This window comes from Egretta garzetta, unplaced genomic scaffold (assembly GCF_000687185.1).
Source record: "Egretta garzetta isolate BGI_Z169 unplaced genomic scaffold, ASM68718v1 scaffold454, whole genome shotgun sequence".
NCBI lineage: Eukaryota > Metazoa > Chordata > Aves > Pelecaniformes > Ardeidae > Egretta > Egretta garzetta.
The window spans coordinates 118,407-139,012 of record NW_009259429.1 but is presented as its reverse complement, the minus strand read 5'-3'; positions in this window follow the sequence as shown (position 1 = coordinate 139,012).

Below are 20,606 nucleotides of genomic sequence, written 5' to 3'. Positions count from 1 at the left end.
AGTTCTTGCAATTCACCTTTTAAATGCCCTTTTCACGTCTTTCTACGAGGAGTAAACCACCCCCGCCGCAAAGACCACCGTTTCCCTACTACTCACGGCCAGCCGACCGGCGCATATGGTAAATAGGTACCTGAACGTAAGCCGAAGCATTACTGATTCAAAGTACACAGTTTTAAGTCTCATGCATTCATTCAATACACTTTTTAAAAATACTCTTTCCACTCTTACATTTGTATTTAATCCTATATATCAGGTACCACAGACTACTGTAGACTTCTTAACTGTGACTTTCGGGAGGTTACCATGCGGTGGCCGTCCCTCCTGTCCCTACATCTCTCTGCTGCCTCTCCAAAACAAGTCAGTTCCTTGGCCGTATCTCTAAGATCGTATACAGAAACATCTTCTCCACCCTGAACTCTACACAAATGGGAGGAGCAGGCAGTAAGGCCAATCTCTGTTACCTCTTTCTCACCAAAAAGCCTTTGTGCTTCATTTTGTGATGCAAAGCTTTGCAACAGCTTTCTCTAAAATTCACCCTGTTCCGTCCACCTCTTAGGATCCATTTCAACTGTAAAAGCAAGCAGAAACTGCCACTGAGAATCTCTACATAGTTGGCCAACTGGAACTTGACATTATTTGGGAAAAATGCGGCTGTGCAAGTACTTGACATATTTCTACAAATCATTTCTATTCCTTCCCTTTACCACACTTCTCCAGTACACCCACACAGTTTGTTATTCCTACCATTCCAAGTAATTTAACAATACAAAAATCATCCGGCTTAACAGCAGCGTCTGCTTTCTTAATTTCCCTCCTCACGCAGCATTTTCTCTTTGTTACAAGTTACACTGCTTTCCATTTTTAGAATTTCACGTGTAGTATTTCCTTGCACAACAACGCTTTGCCTGATAAACCCTTCTCTCCCTCTACTGCAAGGCTATCACCAGCCTTTTCCAAAGGCAAACCAACCGTGGAACAGAAGCCCCCCAAGCATGCAAAGGCTATTCCTTACTGAAGATTTAAGCCTCAAGCTCCAAGATCTCCAATGCAATAAAACCAAAACTGGGGCAGGAAGAAGAGGACCAGACAAATAACGATTCTCTACTAGCACTTCTCAATTTCACATGCACAACTTACCTGTGACAAAACAAGCTCATCACATGCGCTGTGCTCTTCAGTGTTAGTTCACTATCTGTGTCAGACAACTAGAAATAGCCAAATTTGTAACAGATTTCAAAGCACAGATAAAAGAAGCACGAAGAGTGAAAGGAAGTATTCAAATTCTTTTCTTTCTTTGAAAAAGAAGAAAATAGTTTGCTTTCAGACCAGGTGCATATATATTTGTAAAAAAACTACAGACTGTTAACAAAACTATAGACTGTGTTATGAAAACTAAGGTATATTTCCAGAAAACAATTACCATACTGGCCTAACACAAAACTGCCAACCCAAACAATCAACATTACAACTCACACATCAAAATGCCGATAAGAAAAACTTAACACTCCTTGATTTATAAAGGCACAATAAGTATTAGGCTCTTTTTACATATGTTTCAACTAGAGCCATTAAGGACCGCAGATTATTTTCACACAATAGAAGTCAATTTTTTGACAGATTTGCTCATAATAATTTCTCTCTAAAATTAAAGCATTAAGAAAGTAGAAGGTATCAGATGACTTTTTGGCAAAGCAGATAAAGGAAGTCCCAGAATAAACAAAAATATGGCACTCTAGCACCCCCATCTTGCTTCACACCAAGAGCTCAGATACAAATGTTATTCTAGCTCTGATACACTACAGACTTAAAAATTAGAGTGTTAAAACTCTGTCAAAGTACATCAGAATTAATTAGAATGAAAAAGCATCACTATTCTCCTGATACACAAACAGCAACTAGGCAAAGAGCATCAAACCCATTTAAAAAATAATCAATCACTTGTTTTATTTTTTTAAGGAAACATAACATAGCAAATGTAAAGCCTCCCTAAACTTAATCTCCACCAAAGACTCCAGATCAATACTTTTCAAAGTAACTAATAGCTAGATGAATCTGTTATTTCTTCAAACCACAAAGTTCAGTGTATTCCTAGAAAACACTCACATATACGCTACTAAGCAGTATAAACATCCCTTACCACTAGGTCCCACATGAGCTGGTTTCACTCACTTGAAGTAAAGAAGACTCCAGCTTTTCCACCGGGAAAAAGCAGAAAGAAAAGGAAAAAAAAAAAAAAATTACACAACTACCCTCAGCAGAGCGCTCCAAAAAGCTGTTTGAATGGTGCAACTAAGACACTGAAGCAGTACCAAAGGAGCACCTGGCAGAGGAGCCCTTTCCCAGCCTTATTTACTGCAGCTGTGGGTAGGAGTGTTAATTAGCCCAAAGGCTCCACAGCTTGCAGGGCTTCTCCATGGGATATGAACTGCTTCAATCGTTATTGCTAGAAATTTCCTTCTCAAGCTGCTGTCTCTATTTTGAGCAAGTGCTAATTCTGTTTGCCCACTGTAAAAAGATGGCATTTTCCTTATATAGCTGCTTAATTTAACCGCATTTTATCTGCAACATTCAGAACTATCTTTTTTAATAAACTGTAGCTCTGTTAAAAGTTGCTGCCCAATACCTGAAAATCAGTTTGAGCCCATATACCAGAAGATGGGGGGGAAAAGTAGAGATGAAGCATGACTAGAGCAGGTCATAAAAGGTCTAAAGCAAATGCAAAAAAAAAAAAAAATGTTTACCGCAGTTAAGAGAATACATTTCGCACATTTTCAAAGCAACGCTGATGAAGAGATCATGTACATCTGGTGTGTTTTCTATAGAACAGCAAAACTGCCATCCAGCAAAGGCCCTCAATTTATTGTCTAACTGAAGCTGAGGGTCCAGTTCAGCAAGTTACCAAATGCTCACTGCTGACCTCACCAGCTACCAAGGAGGCACCCGCAGTATCTTCCCAGCTGCAGAGAGACTTTTTCCCCAGTATGTAATAAATCAGCTGCTTCTCCCATTCATTTAGTGCAGAACCACCTTTCCAAAGGTTACAACACTTACATTTCAGAATGTGTTAATTGGTAATTCATAGGTAAATTTACTTGATAGCACTAATTAAAATTTAAAAAGAGAACACAGAATCTTGTGAATGTAGAATTTCAGGCCAAGCCTTTGTTCTTCAAAATAATACTATCCCTTGTGTAAACTTCTCAGGTAGTTGGAACTCACTGAAATCTTCTACAGAGATTACATTGAAGAAATCTTCAGGCTTGTCTCAGTTTTATCTGTGATTTTACGCATAAACTAAACCTACATTTTGCTATTAATAATTCTACAAAAACACTCCTGGTTAACAAATCCTGCCTACTTTTTGCTACTGCACCAGTTAGTCTAATAAATGACATTATCTGTCCTTACAGAACTTGCTTCACTGGTATCAGCTAAAACAGAATTTCTATTTTAAAAAAAGGTTACTCTTCATTTTTTTCAGTAAGGTAAATTTACTTAGCATAGGAAATCAGCACAGATTAGCTTTGCTATTATTTGTAATGACAGATGAGGTATTACTCAAAATTGTTACTAACTGAGGAGAAATAAGGAGTCACATCTATTATGACTAACAGTGACTGTTAAGCAAGACTGTGTAAAAAACTTTAATTGCTGAAGATTTTATACAACAGCCTGCTTCTGACACACATTTTCAGATATGAAAAGCGTAAGAAACATTTAGAATCCATTAAAAAAAATCCTTTCTACTTTCAAATGCTGCCTTTTGTAGCAGGTGTAATTAGAGAGATAAGGAACTCAGAGTGAAATCTATGCACATGCACATCAGAATCCTGATGTGAACAAAAAAGTTGTTTGCTGCTGCTTCTGCTGTGTAGACAGCTTAACTGGCCGCCTTTGGCTGCACTGTGCTCCTCCAGAAGTCATTCAAAGTAACTAGCCACCAACTGGCCAGCCTCACCTTTATCCTTGGGAAGGGGATGGAACAAATAATCCCAGAAACCATTTGCAAGCACATTAAGGACAAAAATGTGATTTAGAGTAGTCAGCATTGATTTATGAAAGGGAAATGATACCTGACTAACCTGACAGCCTTCTGTGATGAAATCACTAGCAAGATGGATGAGAGAAGAGCAGGTGATACTGTTTATCTTCACTTCAGCAAGGCTTTTGACACTTGCTCCCATAAGGTCCTCATTGGCAAATTGATGACTTAGGGCCTAGATAAGTGGTCAGGGAGGTAGACTGAAAGCTGGCTGAGCTGCTGGGCTTTAAGGGTTGTGGATCAGTATCACAGAGTTGAGCTAGAGGCCAGTTGGCAAGTTTGCAGGTGACAAAAAAATTGGAGGAGTGATTGATAAAGTAGGTACTGCTGTTCAGAGGGTCCTCAACAGGCTGAAGATACGGAATGTCATGAAGTTCAACAAAGGTAAGCACCAAGCCCTAGGGAGGAATAACCCCATGCATTACTACATGCTGGTGGGTGACCAGTTGGAAACACCTTTGCATAAAAAGACCTAGGGGTCCTGGTAGAAAACGTGAGCTAGCAGTACATCCTTGTGGCAAAGGCAGCCAACAGCATCCTGCACCGCATTGGGAAAAGCACTGCCAGCAGGTGGAGGGAGGTGATCCTTCCTTCTGCTCAGCACTAATGAGACAGGCACGTCTGGAGTGCTGAGTCCAGTTCTGGGCTCTCCAGTACAAGAGAGACATGGACATACTAGAGCTAGTCCAGCAAAGGGACACAAAGATGATTAAGGGACTGTAGGTTGACAGAAACTTAATGAGAGGCTGAGAGACCTGGGACTGTTAAGCCTGGAGAAGGTGAGAGAGTGGCTTTGTGTATAAATACCTGACAGGGTCAGAGTAAAGACAACAGCTAGGTTCTTCTCAGTGATGCCCAGTGAAAGAACAAGAAGCAATAGGCTCAAACTGAAAAAAAAAAAATCCATTTAAACATTAAAAAACCCCAAACTTTTCACTGTGAGGGTGGTAAAACATTAGAACAGGTTGCCCAGGAAGGTTGTGGAGTCTCCATCCTTGGAGATATTCAAAACCCAGCTGGACATAGTCCTGGACAACCTGCTTTAGCTGACCCTGCTTTGAGGGTTGGACTAGATGATCTCCAGAGGTGCCTTCCAACCTCAATAGTTCTGTGATTCTATGAAACCTGCTCTTCACACTGTGAAGGACACCTAGATGCACCCTTCTCAGCACAACTTTCCCTTCCCGAAGTCAGGTCCTCCGGCTACATTTGGAATCCCTCTCCTCACTAGCATTTCTAACGCTGCTGCTGAATCCTCTCGTCTTTAAACACTTCCACTTAATTTAGTTTTCAATCTCTCTTAATTCAGCATACATTTTATAGGTGAAGACATCTTTAAATCAAACATTTTCTAAGAATGAAAGTAGTATTGAAGATGCTTCCTACACTTGTTCGATGTAGGAAATAGCCTCATTCCTCAGTAGCTGTTTCATATATAATGCATTTATTCCATTTTTGTTTTGAAAACATTTTTGAAATAGGAAAAACAAACTAATCTTGGAAATAACCAATGAGATTTCACCTAGTTTAAAATGTAATCCTCAACAAACATGGAAAATTTCTGTCCAGAAATGTGCAGTGTTTGAAGATGAGAGGTGAGTATAAAAATACTTTTTATTTTTAAGTGCATCAGACAACTGAACAAGTGTTATAGTAGGCCTTACTTGGAAAGATTATGGAACTACAAAAACTATGATCTATGTTTGAGCCTTTTGTCCTATGAATGACGCAATGAAATGACTATAATGACAAAGGGTGGAAAAAACTGTCAGAATAAGAAAGACTAGCACCTGAAAAATGCACTGAATTCCTGGATGATAACCTGGTACAATATCAGACTTGCCAAATCACTAGGAGCAAGGTCTTACCATTGAGGGTTGGTGGGAGGAATCATATTATACCATCTGGAATCAGATCAAATGAAGGGGATAGAAGAGTATTTGCTTCATCACATGACATTATTCGAGGCAAGTGGTGTACTGAAACTTACTGAGGCCTGCTTTCCCACCACTTTTCTTCTCATTTCAGCTCTTACTGTTAATTATGATTTTACAGTGCCTGCATTTTCTTTCTTATGCAGGGATGAAACAACTAGGACATTCCTAGAGTCATTAGGCATTACGAAAATAGGTGCAAATAATGATGTTGTTCTTCAGCATTTGACAGCTATTCATTTATAACATCCAGCTATAAAGTTACAGCAGGATAAACTTCCCTAGTCATCTAGATATCTAGCTCTGATATAATACCAGGTCTGACAAGTCTATATACGATGAGCTACCAGTGTAAAATAATTCTTTGGAGGCACTTGCAATAATCTCAGTTATCTCGTCATGGGGTCACACATCATGTTTTCACTTCTGTATCACGTATGTGTGGAAACCTTCTACAGTCCCATGTGCCAGAGTACTCGCATATTTGGATGAACTTCACATCAGAATTACACTTATTGCTGTAGCCATTCACTGGCTGTAATGTTAACCTGTTTCATGAGGCACCTGGTGGAGCAAATTGCATATATAGATTGCAACGGATGTGTGTCATGCTTCCTGGCACGTGTGTACCGAAGTAATGTTCATGCCCTTAACTCTCTCTTATTAGCCAGTAATACAGTATTGACAATAACATTATCAAGAGTCAACCACTATGATCACAGAGTCAATGGAATGCATAGACAGACATTTATAGTTAAATACTGTGTTTTTCATAATCCTTAACAGTCAGGAAACTGTCAGGAAAGCAAATAAAGTATTATCCACTAACGCTGCTATAAAGTAGATGCCCCAGGGTGTATCAGTCCATGCTGAGAATAGTGTTTATGCACAATGGCAAACAATGCTCAAAAAAATTGAAGACAAATGATATGGGAAGTGCAAGGGCAAAACCCAAAGCCTTAAAAATGTCTTGTACCTTGTGTGGAATCATTCAGCTGCAGTATTTATTGTGGTACTGACATACACCAGTCTAGCAACAGCTTCCTAGTGGACACAGGTTCTCATTCCACAAGGTTCTTAGCAGCCCTCACAAGGGCTACTACTGCATCACAGACTATACAGGCCATGTGCACAAATTCTGCTTCCCCCTGGTTGTGCTTACTCAGAGCTTTATTTTCCCAAGGAATACCAAACTTTGTAGGATTAGGCAGCTTTGCTGTATCATGGTAACCCACTGACTCCCTCTCCAGGCTGGCTGTATGGAAATACTGCAACACCATTGTACTTAGAACTGCTCCAGATGTCTACCAAACATGTAGCAAGTCAGTCCACTGCAAAATGAAGAATGCTCAGGGGAAGGATGAATCCCAGCTCTCCCATTACTGTGTGAACAACTGCTGTTTGAAACACCTCATGTAAACACTGATGAGGCACTGTGTATGTGGCACAGTTTCCAACAGATCATGTCCTATGATATGGCACTGTCACCACAAGGTATCTTGCCTCACAGAGTGATCAACAAGTGCGCAACGCCTTGCATACATAAGTGTTTAGAATAGTTGCAGGATTGCCCAGCATAACATCTGAACTGCATGGTAGGGAAGCTAATGACTTTCTATTTATAAAACTAGAAATAGAGATCTGCTTTCATTTCTTGTACCTAGCATAAAGCCTCTGGAAGAGGGAGCAACCCTTTCTGTTCACAATTTATCAGCAAGATGAACACAGCATAGAGCGCTGCTGCAGACATGTGCTTCTCAAAGACAAAACCTGCAATTTTGCATGAGGAGGAGGTTTAAACTTATTCATTTGCAGATCATGTTCCCAGAGCAGCACCTGACGAGGCGGCCCATCATGACAAGGCGTCATACTTTCCAACCTAGGCATCTCTCTGTGCAGTAATGTGTTCCAGAGCAAGAAAATGCAACTGCAAGAAAAAGGAAGGAAAAAGCAAGTGAGCCAGGGATGGGAAAAGAGAGCGAGGATAAGAATCAAGCTGACACGTATTGTGAGAAGTGCAATATGGTAGTAGAATTTCACTGCTGTATTTTTCTAGCATTCCCTCAGTGAGGAGTGGATCAAAAACTTTGTGATGCTTCAGGTGCCTCACTTTGGATTGGAGTACACCTTTGAGATGACTAGCAGTGTATGGTCCTGCCTGGTTCGGAGCTGGTACACGCTATGCCATCCACTCTCAGTGAATTGTTTCTACCACAGTGTCCTACCAGGCCTTCTGTGCTCGCTGTTGGCTAACTTTTGGGTGTGTAGCTCCCTTGGGTGTCTACTGTAAAAGGAGTAAACCAGCATTCCCTATGCTGTGTGAGCACATCTGCCACCACATACACAGTATTCCAGTCAGAAACAGAGACCCCAGGCTGAAGGTTAACGAGAGAATGCATGCTTGTGTTAAGCTGTCCTGTTTCTGTCTGTGTTTTGAGAGTGCCCTACACCAAAAGCTCAGCAGTGCCTACCCTGTCTTACAGAGCACACTGTGTAATGCTTGGAGTATTCTCCCTCCACTAGGGTGCCATGTGTGGCCTAGGGAAGATGTCTTCTGCCATTAGGAACCTCAGAAAGGAGCTGGATAGGAAATGCACATGAAAGCATCAATAGGAAAAGACAGGAGGTCTTTATCTTATCCTTTATCTTATCCTTTCACCAAGATGATGTCACGTCATTTATATAAGCTGCATTGCAGCAGGTTGTTGATGATGTTTCCATAGGAAGCATGGGTGGCATGGGCTTTGGACCCAGGAAGCACTACCTTTTTCTGATCTGCACAGAAGAGATTCCAAGGAGGCATATAACAGGCATGGAAAGGTGTGGATGCTTGTCAGAGCCATTTCTTGGCAGGAGACACATGCATTCTACTGTATTTAACACAAACACATGCTCTCCTTCACATATATTCTGCTTTAATTTTCTGACATTTAAAATGGCCCTGATCACCACTATTGACAGAATTCAAGAGTGTCAAGCTACCCTAAAACCTGCTAGCAGTGTGTTAGACTGATGGTGCTGGAAGTGACACCTCCAGTCCAGGCCATCTCCAGGTATAACAGAGCTATGCTCAAGTCTTCTCATGAACCCAAGCCAAAATGCTATAAACCCTTGAAGCTTTTGTGTTCAGACTTACTGGGTTGTTTTTCAGGTTATCCTGAGCCACTGCTTAACAAGGTTGCTTGGCAACCCTCCAGAAAGCCATACTGCTTAGGCTAGGTGTGGTATAGTCTAGCATGGAATAAGGCAGGGTATGAAGCATCCAAGAGTATGACACCTTCTGGGATGGCCCTGGAGGACAGTCAGGCAGAGCTAGCCAGTCTTCGTGCAGTGCCCTCCACACTGGCTTTACAACTGTCTTATAGCTGTTCTTTCAGACACACCAGGGCTTCATCAGCAAGGCACCTAGGACATTCAATCCAGAGAGACCTCACGAGTGAAGGAACTATACAACTGAGACCATGGAGGCCCAGGCCAAGGTATGAGTGAGCCATGTAAAGGGACAGTGCAGATGTATCCAGGAATCAGCACCACAAAGGACCTAGTAGCTAGAGTAGTTATCTGCCACACATGGCTCAAGTTTAAGTCTTGTCTAAATCTAGCATTTGAACTTGATTCTTCCCATGTTGCATAAAACTCTTTTAGCCATCAACTATTTGCTGCTCTGGTTTGGTAGTGAATCAATAATAACATATCGAGCCAGTGTAACAGCAAAGGGTAAGCAAGAGAGATGGACAGACTGATGCAGTACTATCACCGTAGTACTCATCTGAAAGGTAGGAGAGGAAAGTTCAAACATGTTTGTGGGAAAAACTACAATGAATCAGTACTTCCATCAACAAAATGATTACTAAAAGAATGCCAAACTTGTTAGAATAAGGGGAAAGAAACCAAAACAAAACAACTTCTGCACTTGCAGAATTCTCTCTTCACTGAGAACTTCCTATCTTTTAACTTCGTGACCCCTAACTTTCTTTTCTCTGATTTCTCTGATAAAGAGTTTTTAGTAATTTCCAGTATTCACTAGAAAACCTTGCCTACCTGCATATAAACCTTGAATAGAATCTTACAAATTTTTCAGTTTCATATTGTTTAAATACCTCAGAGCCAATATCATATAATGCTAATTTAGTAAATAAATGAGTGATTGCCCAAAATTAGGCTGAAATTTTAATAAAATTATATATAAAATTTATAAGGCATAGGTGGAAAGTGCTATATAACTTCTCTGGCATGATCATGAATATTAGCATTTTTATGAAAAACAAAAGGGAAAACAAAGCTTTATAACACTAGTAGGCCACTGAAACATGAAAGTTTGAGAAAGAGGTAAAATCTTTGTTTCTCTCTCAAAGAATCTTTTTCTGTAACACAGTTTCAGAGAATTTTTTTTACTCTATATAAAACTGTAACAGCACCGTAACTAGTATTCATCATCAAAGTATATTGCCCATATTAAAAATTTTAAGAAACCTTCTTCTATGAGACTTACTCTCGGTATGTTGGAGCATGAATCTGTAGTTTGACACTTATTGCCCAAGCGAGTGTATTCATTAATGAAAAATTTCTGAGTTTATACGATGGTCACAAAGTACCTTACATAATGCACCATTCATACTTTTTCAGTATGCTTGTTCCTAGTTTTTATATGAATGAACAATATTTTACCATCTCTCCATTCTTGTGAAGATGCGAGATGTTTATGCCACCATGTTTTTGCTACAGCAGAAGAGCATGCGTACTTCCAACCCAAAAAGTAAAATCATGTGAAAAACAGTAGGGAAGCAATCATGTAAGAAGTTCCCAAAACTCATTGTCAGTTCAGTACACGCACATGTAGCTGAGTTGTTAATTAGCACTGTTGGCTCAAGGACAACTTTGTCAACATATAGCCTTAATGAACATAACACCATCCATCTTATTATGTACCTAATTCCAGTTATGACACAGGGTTGCTTGTTATCATATAACCCAGGAATATTTTTCCAACAAGGAGACCACTGACACAGGCCAATTTATTATTGCCACTCAGGATGAAACATATGCTGCAAGCAATGGGTAGATAATTACCAACTCCCTTTTTTTCCACCTACGTCATTGGGAAGGCATACTCGTGACACATCGTCTGTAATGGAAGTATCACAGCACTATATAATGTTCTATGCACGGCACATCTCAGTAACTGGTCCTGAAAAAAATATAGGAATCATCTGTATGAATCAGTAAAAGAGGGGCTGGTGCCAGGATTATGAAGTATGAGATCCATCAGGGCTCAATAAAATGATGAATCAGAGATGTATCAGAGGTTGAGAAAAGAATTAAATGAAATGAAGAATGGTGGGTGGATGTCATAGGATAAGTCACCAGAACTGTATCACAACAAAACCCTCCTTGTTCAAATACATTAAAATACAGGGGGACACACTAAAGTCTATCTCCAATCCATAGGAAATTCACTTGGCAGTTAACTTTCACGTAAGTGGAGCCTTTTGTGAATGGGCTCTATTGGTTACAATCCATGTGACAGGTAATCAGGAAAAGGAGCAAAAACATCAGTACGGAAGAAGATGGTGAAAAGCCTCTGGAATCTGCCATGCAGGCAGAAAATTAAGGTATCTCAACCTTCTGTTACCTTGAAACCTATTTTCAGATTTCAGGAAAATGTATGAATAACAATACCAAAGAGAAGAGGTATTAGCACACTGTAAAAACAAATAAAGAAACCCCCACCATACTAACAACAAAAGAAAAGAAAAAAAATGTTAACCTACTCAGCTAAATAATACGATAACCAGAGGACTATTGAAAAATAGCTTTTTTCACTGTTGGTGAATTGAAAGTAGCTGGTGGTCAAAACTTGGCCTAATTTACATGGTTGGCATCATGTAATACTCTTTCTTGCAGCTGTAAAAATTCATCAAATATTTTTAGACTAGAAGTATTGAAAAAGATGAAGGCAGCCTATTCAGTGAAAAATGTGTATTCCTCTTAAAATTGTTTAGAAGACCATGTTACGGATCAAAACCCAACTGTGCTGTTCAGACACAGAACAAACACTGCTCTTAACCCCACAAAAATGGGAAATGCACATAAACAAAGCTGGATAGGAATGCTGATGGGTCACCGTAAATCTGTTTAGAAGGTTTTAGCGTGTTTATAAGTTTGATGGCTTATGAGTTATGATCTGTATTTCAATTTTATCACTACATCTTAAGCTTCTTGGCAATGTAAATGGCTTGGAAACCTCTTGTAAATATCTTGTAAATGGCCAGTCGGGGTGCAGAGGACAATTAGTAGCTAGAAAGAAACATGTCAATATAATTAACCTGGTAACTTAATGTCAACTTCCAGAAAAACCCCACAAACACATTTGTTACAGTTTCCAGGTAAGTTTCACCACTTCTTAGTGGTCATGAGACAGCCAAGTTCTGTGCTGATACATCAAAAAAACTATTATCTCTTCTAGCAAATTTTATAAAGCAGGTGTACATTTTCAAAACATAGCTCTCCATACACATAAAAACCAGAGGATTTTTAGGATGTCTAAAATTGATCCCAATGTCTAACTAAATCCTGTAAAGACTACTGTAGTTACGGAATTATTTTTTTTTTTTTAGTATATTCGATGCTTCCATAATAAAAACTTACCTATTTGAGGCAATGAATTTTCTATGGAGGTCAAAAAAACGAGGTCAAATGTACAGAAGAGAACTTTGGCTTTAAGAATAGCCATACCTAAACACACGGAAAAAATTCTGCTCTGTTTTTTTTTTTTTCTACACATCTACCTGTGGTCAAAACAGTCAAGGGCTTGCCCAGGGCTTTTATTTTACTTCAGCAGAAATCAGAAGTAGCCCCTGGCAATTGTGTAAGTCTTAAACAAAATAATGGCCATCTTTGCAACCTGTAATGATATATAACTAGTCAGTGTGAAAAGTAGCTTTTATCAGAATGGCTGGAACAACAACTCAAATGCTGCCATTACACAAGACAGATGGGGCAAAGGGCATCAGGAAGCTGCTGGCCATATGGCAGGCACTGTGGTGGGCCAATTATTCCAGGCTAGAAGAGCTATTTTATATTTATCTAATATGCTACTAAAAGTGCTGTATTTCATTCTGACTGTGCCCCTTTGCTTCTTTGAATCTTACAAAACCACAGAATTTTTTGTAGTCTTTCTTATTGTCAGAATTAAGATATGTAAGCAGATGGTATATAGAGCTTTTGCCCGTATTCCATCTTTAGATGGCTCCTATTATGATGTAAAATATAATGAGAATGAAAAATATACTGAGAATGACAGCTACTTAAAGTGTGAAAAAAAGGCTAAAATATTCACACCAAAATAAAAATGGATTTTCAAAGGTCCTGAGAACCTACAACTCCTATCAATTCAAACAATACTAATTAGTGTGCTAGTATCCTAGGATTAATTATTCCCTCGGTTCTGTTTGCAACCATCTCAAGGGACAAACCTCAAGTCTTATGTGTATTGCTGTTATCCCTCTTAAACAGGGCAACTAAAGAGACAGCCACATTTCTTCTTCCATAATAAATCAGATTTTTAAAAATGCATTTATTTCACAATTCATTGAAATTATCTTAAGAAATCTGAGTTATGTTCAGCATCTATTAATCAGCTAGTTTAAAGACAATGAAAATGAATCAGTGACAAGCTAACTTCCATTAAATGCTTTAAAGTGTATTTGCATTTTCAGGACAAAAAAAGTTAAAGAGAAAACATATTAAACTACACGTAGATTGTAAGCATGTTAAACTTAGAAAATATTATTATCTTAATGGGATCCTGGCAGGCAATCTCTGCACTGGGAATTTGCAACAATTACCTCGAGGTGATTCCATGGGAAACTGACCCATCAAGTCAGCACACTAGATTATTATATATGTAAAATGCTCACTGATACTCTAGCATACAAATATCATGTGTACCTATTACGACGGTCACATGCTTTGTAATAGTCTTTGATGTAACTGCTTGCAGAGCATCACATCTTTCACAACTTAAATCGAAAAAGATCAATCTAGCCTTTCTTTAGATACCTAAACATTACCTAGATGCCTAACTTAAATCTCTCAGCTTTAACAGTTTTGACTTAGCAACTAGACCATGTATGGAGAATTTCTAGCTTCTCATCTATTAGTTTCAAAGATAGTGACATTTTCTCTTTTTGTACCTTACAAATGCAACATACCTTCTTCTTTGTCCTTGTTTCTCAGCGTCCACATTTGCTATAGTTACAGCAAATCCATCTTGTGCCATTCCACTGGCTGGTTAGTTTGGTTTTTTTCCCCGTAAGCTTCCTATGATCACATTATTGTCTCTTCCAGTCATAATTGTTATACTATATTTGTAGGAAAATTCAGAACTCACCACTGTAAAGAACAGCATGTGATCAGATGACAAATTTTAACATTGTTTTAGTACCAAAACTAACTGAAAGTTGAGGTATGAACTATGCCTAAATTGATCATTACTGGTGTTATTCACCTCACAACCTAAACGTCACTCATGCACTCAAAATGACACTAATTAGGGTTTTTCTTGCAAAATGGAATGCCCAGATGATAAAGCAGTGTTGATATTGTTGGGCATACATGCAAATGTCTTTTATTCACATTCTGTAGACCTCCAACAAAGCATGTATTGGGCACACCTTCCCACTTGCAGCATGGAATTCTATGTTTTAATCTGAAATATTATACTGGTATTTTTCAGCACAGCATCAAACTATTCTTTCTTCTGCTTACAGATCACAGAACATATATAATGGGCAAACAAATTCTGTTCATACATCCAAGCATCAGCTTCAGTTTAGTTCATTTTACTGGCATATTAATGAATTGTGTGAATAATCTCTGTACATCAGTCTAGAGCCATACTGATGCATTTAGCCACAGACATATACCCAAAATTTTCAAAAGCATGTATCTAATTTTTACTGGCAATGAAACAATAACCTGATTTCCCAGTCCTGCTGGGCAGCCAACATTTTTAATTGCCTCTAAGTTTCTGAAAATTCAGTTGGTTTGAAAAACCAGTTCATTTAGGATTCTCTTCTTTCTACGGAATTAGAACATTTAAAATGACATCTATTGTATCAAGGTATCTCTTGGATCAAGCATCTGTATTTATATATGCAAACATCCAGCAAGCCAATTAAGCACTTGAGTAATTTAAAGCACATGTGACTGGGTCATACTGGATTGGTGACCCATTTAGAAGCTTAAGAGCTTCTCATTCTAACAACAGAAAAAAATATTGGTGTGTCTAGCTTTAAATCTTTTCTTACGCAGAATGAAGCATTAATGTGCAAAATCATGTTCCAAAATAGAGGCTTTATTAACTGCTATTAGGTAAATGCTTCAGACAATGCTGCTAATAATACAGAGAACAAATGCAGAAAAACATTCATAAGCTTACTTACTGGTGCTCTAACTTGGAAGAAAATCAAATAAAAGCAAATGCATTAACAAAAGAAAATTGTATTTATATGAAGTGAAATCATTTTAATAATGTAGTTTCTAGGAGTAAAAATACAAAACTGAGATATCCAGAATGCTAAATATGTGTTTGAATAACTTACCACTTGAAAAGTGCTGCATTTCTTATTCTATTCTTGTTCTTCTTTCAGTTATCTCAAGAAGTATGTTGCAGCTGTCTTTCCAGCACTAAATAGGAAACACAACTTCTTGATGATGATGATGATGATCAGGAGTACTGTTTATGAAAATTAATGAATTATTGCAAAACATTAACATAGACTAATTAGATTCTCTTTTTGGTAAAAATACTGCAAAATTTATTTTACTCTAGGACTGGTGTATCCACCGACATTTACTAACCACAGGCTCTATTAAAGTTTGAAGACATCTGCTCCAGAATCACTGAAGTCTTTATCATCTATGTAGAATGAAAGAAGCAGAGGAAAAAAAAATGTGGTGTTTGAAACATATAAACTTATTATTCTAACACACTTTTCTATCTCTGAGGTTAGCCTTTTTTGGTTTAAATTAAGACCTTGCCCTAGTAACTACAGCAGAGGATGGTGGAAAATTTCAAACACAAAAAAGAGGTTTCCTATCTGCCTTTTACTGATTTTCTTCTATGTATGTTTTCTCAGAAGTCCATGTTTTCTCTCTGCTATGCGTCTCAGTATCTCACTCCGTCAACTGGCAGCCCAATATACACGTGCTATTTCCCATAAAGGCCAGCTTTTACTTCCTGCCTGCTTACCTTTTCCACTAGTATCATTTCCTCAATCACCCCTTAAAGTCCACCTCTTCCAAAGATGTTGTATTTCACAGTGTTTTCAGTGTTTTCCATTAGATCTGATGACTGACCACACAAAACAAAAAGACTACATATAACGCAACTTACTGAATAATAAACCTATGATAGCTTAACCAGTAAAATGTTTTCAGACATATCATACAGAATATATACAGAGATCCCCAGTTTATTATTACCCATCTCATATTCCATCTCTTCTTCTCACCATACACTTTGTCTAACATCTCAGCACCTGTCACCCAGATGTTGGCTGACCTTTAATAGCAGGGACTTCATGTCTATCTAATTGCAAGTCTGACATATAAAATTGTTTTGGGTGTGTATTGCCACTTTGGAATCAAGACAGACAATATATTCTGTCTACTGTAGTACAATGGACATTAATGTCATTTCTATTAATATTTCTTTGTTTTTCTAAAATATAATGGCAGCCTTTTTCTTCTGCCTGTGCTTGCCATACCTACTCCTCAGTCCTCTGTCATGTAAGTGAACAGTTAAGTAGTTGCCCAGAGAGGTAGTGGAGGCTCCATCCCTGCAAACATTCAAGACCAGGTTGGATGGGGCTCTGAGCAACCTGATTTAGTTGGTGGTGTCCCTGCTCACTGCAGGGGGGTTGGACTAGATGACCTCTAGGGGTCCCTTCCAACCCAAAACATTCTATGATTCTATGTTCCTCTTCCAGTGCCTTTTCTGTGTCCTTGATGCATCACATGTGACAGCAAAAGGATTGGTGGAAAAGTGATTCATAGAGATTCCTGAGCTACTGTAAATATTCCAAGGTTGGATATTTATAACAAGGCCAATTATTTTTTCAAGTCTTGAGAAGAGCTTCATTATATTACTTCATAGTTGGAGTACATGCAGTAGATTAGTTTGTTTCATGACTGAAAATATATTCAGTAATATCAATTATATTTTTATTACATGAGCCTAAAACAGAGTCTTTGGGTTTTTTTCTTTCTGACCTTATTCCTTGAGACACGGGTAGAAAATGTATCCAAGCTTCATCTCTAGACACAGAATTCAGATGCTCTGGAAGATATAACTTTGAACATCTTTAGTAGAAAGGGAAAAAATTAAGTGCCCCAATTCTGTAATAAGTGTTCTCACCAGTAATCAGTTTAATTAAAAATGAGCGTTCTCTGTCTTGTGTTTCTCTTTTCTGATTTTTTAGAATAAAAATCATTGTGGCCCCCATGCTCTGTGCTGAAGTTAAACGCTTTGGCTTTGTAGTAGAGGCATGCCGAGTATACCTACTCAACCAATGTTGCAGAGAACATGGGAACATTTATGAACCTGATATAATCGCAAGCAGGAGGTAGGTACCAAGTCAGCCAGCAGAGATGGCTCATATATGTAGCATGAAAGCTTTAGGTGCTCATGTAACTTAATTAGCAAAGCAACAGGCACTATTGACCTTCTACTTGACTAATTCTAGATCATTCCCTTGGGTGTAAATGACTGAGCTATGCGTAAACTTTATATAGAGCACAATTGTGTGTGTGAGCATGAGTGAAACCAGACTTGTAGTTTGTGTTTAAACTCACTTTAAATGCAGAAAACAAAATACAAATGGTAAGCATTATGACTTTTAATCTTAATTAAGGGCAAATTGTGGTTTGGATTATGTCTCAGAAAGACATGCAGCAACATAGCACCAGTCTCCCCAGGTAAATAAAGATCATTAATTTGGAATTGCTTTAAGTTTGTTTACTTAATGCATATATAACAAGAGGATTACACAGGCAAATAAGATGCCCCAGGAATCAAATATCCACAGTGAGGTACCGGTGGAATTTAAACCAGCATTCACAGCTATCTTCACTGAAAAAATAGAAGATTAATGCAAGATAAGAGAAAAATTTCATATTTGTTTCACACTTAGCTTTGTATATGACCTTTCTTATCAAATGCAGTTGCTAAAGTGCAAGCAGTAAAGCTGAAGTGCAAACATCTTCGAAAATATACGCCATTGATGTTGCCACCTGCTCTCTCCTGGAATTTTTTTTGCGTATTCTCTTAGCCAGTATTTAATCTCTTGTGTTTTCAGGCACACGTACACACATGTATATACACATACAGCTTTTTCTCTAGCGTTACCGTTACATTAAGCAGGGCTTATGGGAAGTGAAAAAAGAAGCAGTTTTTGCAGGTTACTCTTATTTTGAAACAGATTTGTGACAAGCAAGTTTATCTACACGCTTTTGTTGACAGGAAGTATTAAACTTTAAAGGAAAAGCAAACAACAACTCTTCATGAAAATGTCCACATTTCCCTTATTTTCCTGGTTAAGCAAACTGAAATATCAATTACTTGATTTCAAAAAATGTGTGTAGGCACTCCCAATATTAAGTCCATAGGACTTGTCAATCAGTCTTTTCCTATGAAAAGACCATTTTTTTTATAAAACAGTCATCTTAAAAAATAAAAGCTATATGGAAGAACACCACATAAGCCTGAATGAGTACCTGAAAAGATCATTAAATGTTCTCAGAAATGGCTGATGGTGAGACCTACAAACAGTTTGCTGAATGGGAACTTGCATCTTGAAAACAAAGTTTTCTGTGGGTTAAGACCTTGTTGTGAAGCTTGGATACTTTCTTCTTTGGCTGATGCTGTAGAGGGTTTCTTGCTCTGTAAAAAGCCTGCTTAGATCTTTGTGGATTTACTCCTGTTTAGCTTTACCAAGGATCTTCTGAGTGCAGTGGAAGTCTGGTACATGGAAGTGATTAGTGGTTGCACAGAAGACACAGTAGTAGGTGTAGTCCGATGATGTATATTTAGTATAAAAATATTAGAAACATAGGTGATTGATCTTTCTTGCTCTTCTTTATGATGTTGGTTATTGTGTTGAGAAAGAAAAGATTATGAGACCTGGAGACATGAAAGAGATATCCCAAATAAGGCTGAAGCAGAAAAAAGAGAGTTTGCTGTTCTTATCACTGAGGAAAAGGAGCACCATTACTGATATTCCTGATGTAGTAAGAGACCTCAATTTGGGGGTCTTAGCCCTCTAAGACATAAAAACACATACTAGACAAAGCAATCGTCTGATTGAAATAATACGCTAGACTATTCTTTGTATCCGTTAAGCAAAAAAAAAGTAGCCATAATCTTGCAGATAAGCATTTTCCCCATCTCATTTCTTTCTGACAGGTTATGGGTAAACAGAGCTGCTCTGCTTCATTGTAATATTTATTCTGTAAAGAACCATACTGGGATTCCTATCAAGAATGATGGTGGGGACACACACACCAAACCACCACACTTGCTGACTCAGTTGCTTTTATAAACCAGTACTCCTGCAACCACGTTTGGGTAATTTGTTTGTTTAGACAGGTCTCCTATCTGCTACAATTACCCTCAAGCGTTGTCATTACAGAAGAGCTAATAAGGGGAAAGGCGTATATACATTTTAGTTTTCTAGAGTGTATATATATTTTGATTTTCTAGAGTGTATAAGTAGTCTTACCTACCTGTCTGGGTCCAGGAACCCCATACAGAAGTATGTGCCATGAAGTGCAAGTCCACAGAATAACTGGTAGACAGGGATCATCATCTATCTTTCAAGTGCCCAGTGTCACGTAACCTAATAGTTTAAGATAGAGTATTCATGTTGCTGAAAGGTTTTGCCTCAGAAATAGGAAAAATAACTGCCAGTTAACCGCTTTTATCACCTCTAGTATGTCCTTTAGGCACATAGCCAGGGGATCTCCCCCCATATTATGAATGTTATACTATGCAAGGGAGACCTGTGGGCTGTAGTGCAGAAAACAGCGTGCAAAGATAGCGCTTTAAGGAGCAGAACTACAGTTGCCTAACGGGAGAACCGTATTTACCTCATCATTTGTAAGTATAACCCAGGGAGTTTTCTCATTAATTCAGAAGTGGGTTTTTTTAAGGTTACAAATTCAGGCCTCCAAAGAAATACTGTTTACAATTGGGCAGATATGAATTGTGGCCAATGTTAATGTACCACCTGTGCCTCATTTAAGGTACAGATACAAGAATGAACATTTAATTATACACTTGATCGCTTTGATTTTGCAATTTAAAACATTTTTTCCCGCTGAAACAAACCCTGCCTCTGAAACTCCCCGAGTAATTGCAGTTTCCACAGGGCCCTCATCCTGTAATTTCCTGCGCCACGGAATAACTTCTCCCCCCTCAGCAGCTTTAGAAAGTTCCGACGTCCCAAAACCTTAAAGAAACCAAAAATTAAGTTACTTACACAGCTAATTACACCCACAAACCCGGGTAACAAGGGAAGGCTGCACCCCCATGCCCGCCTACCGCCGCCCCCCACCGGCTGAGGCGG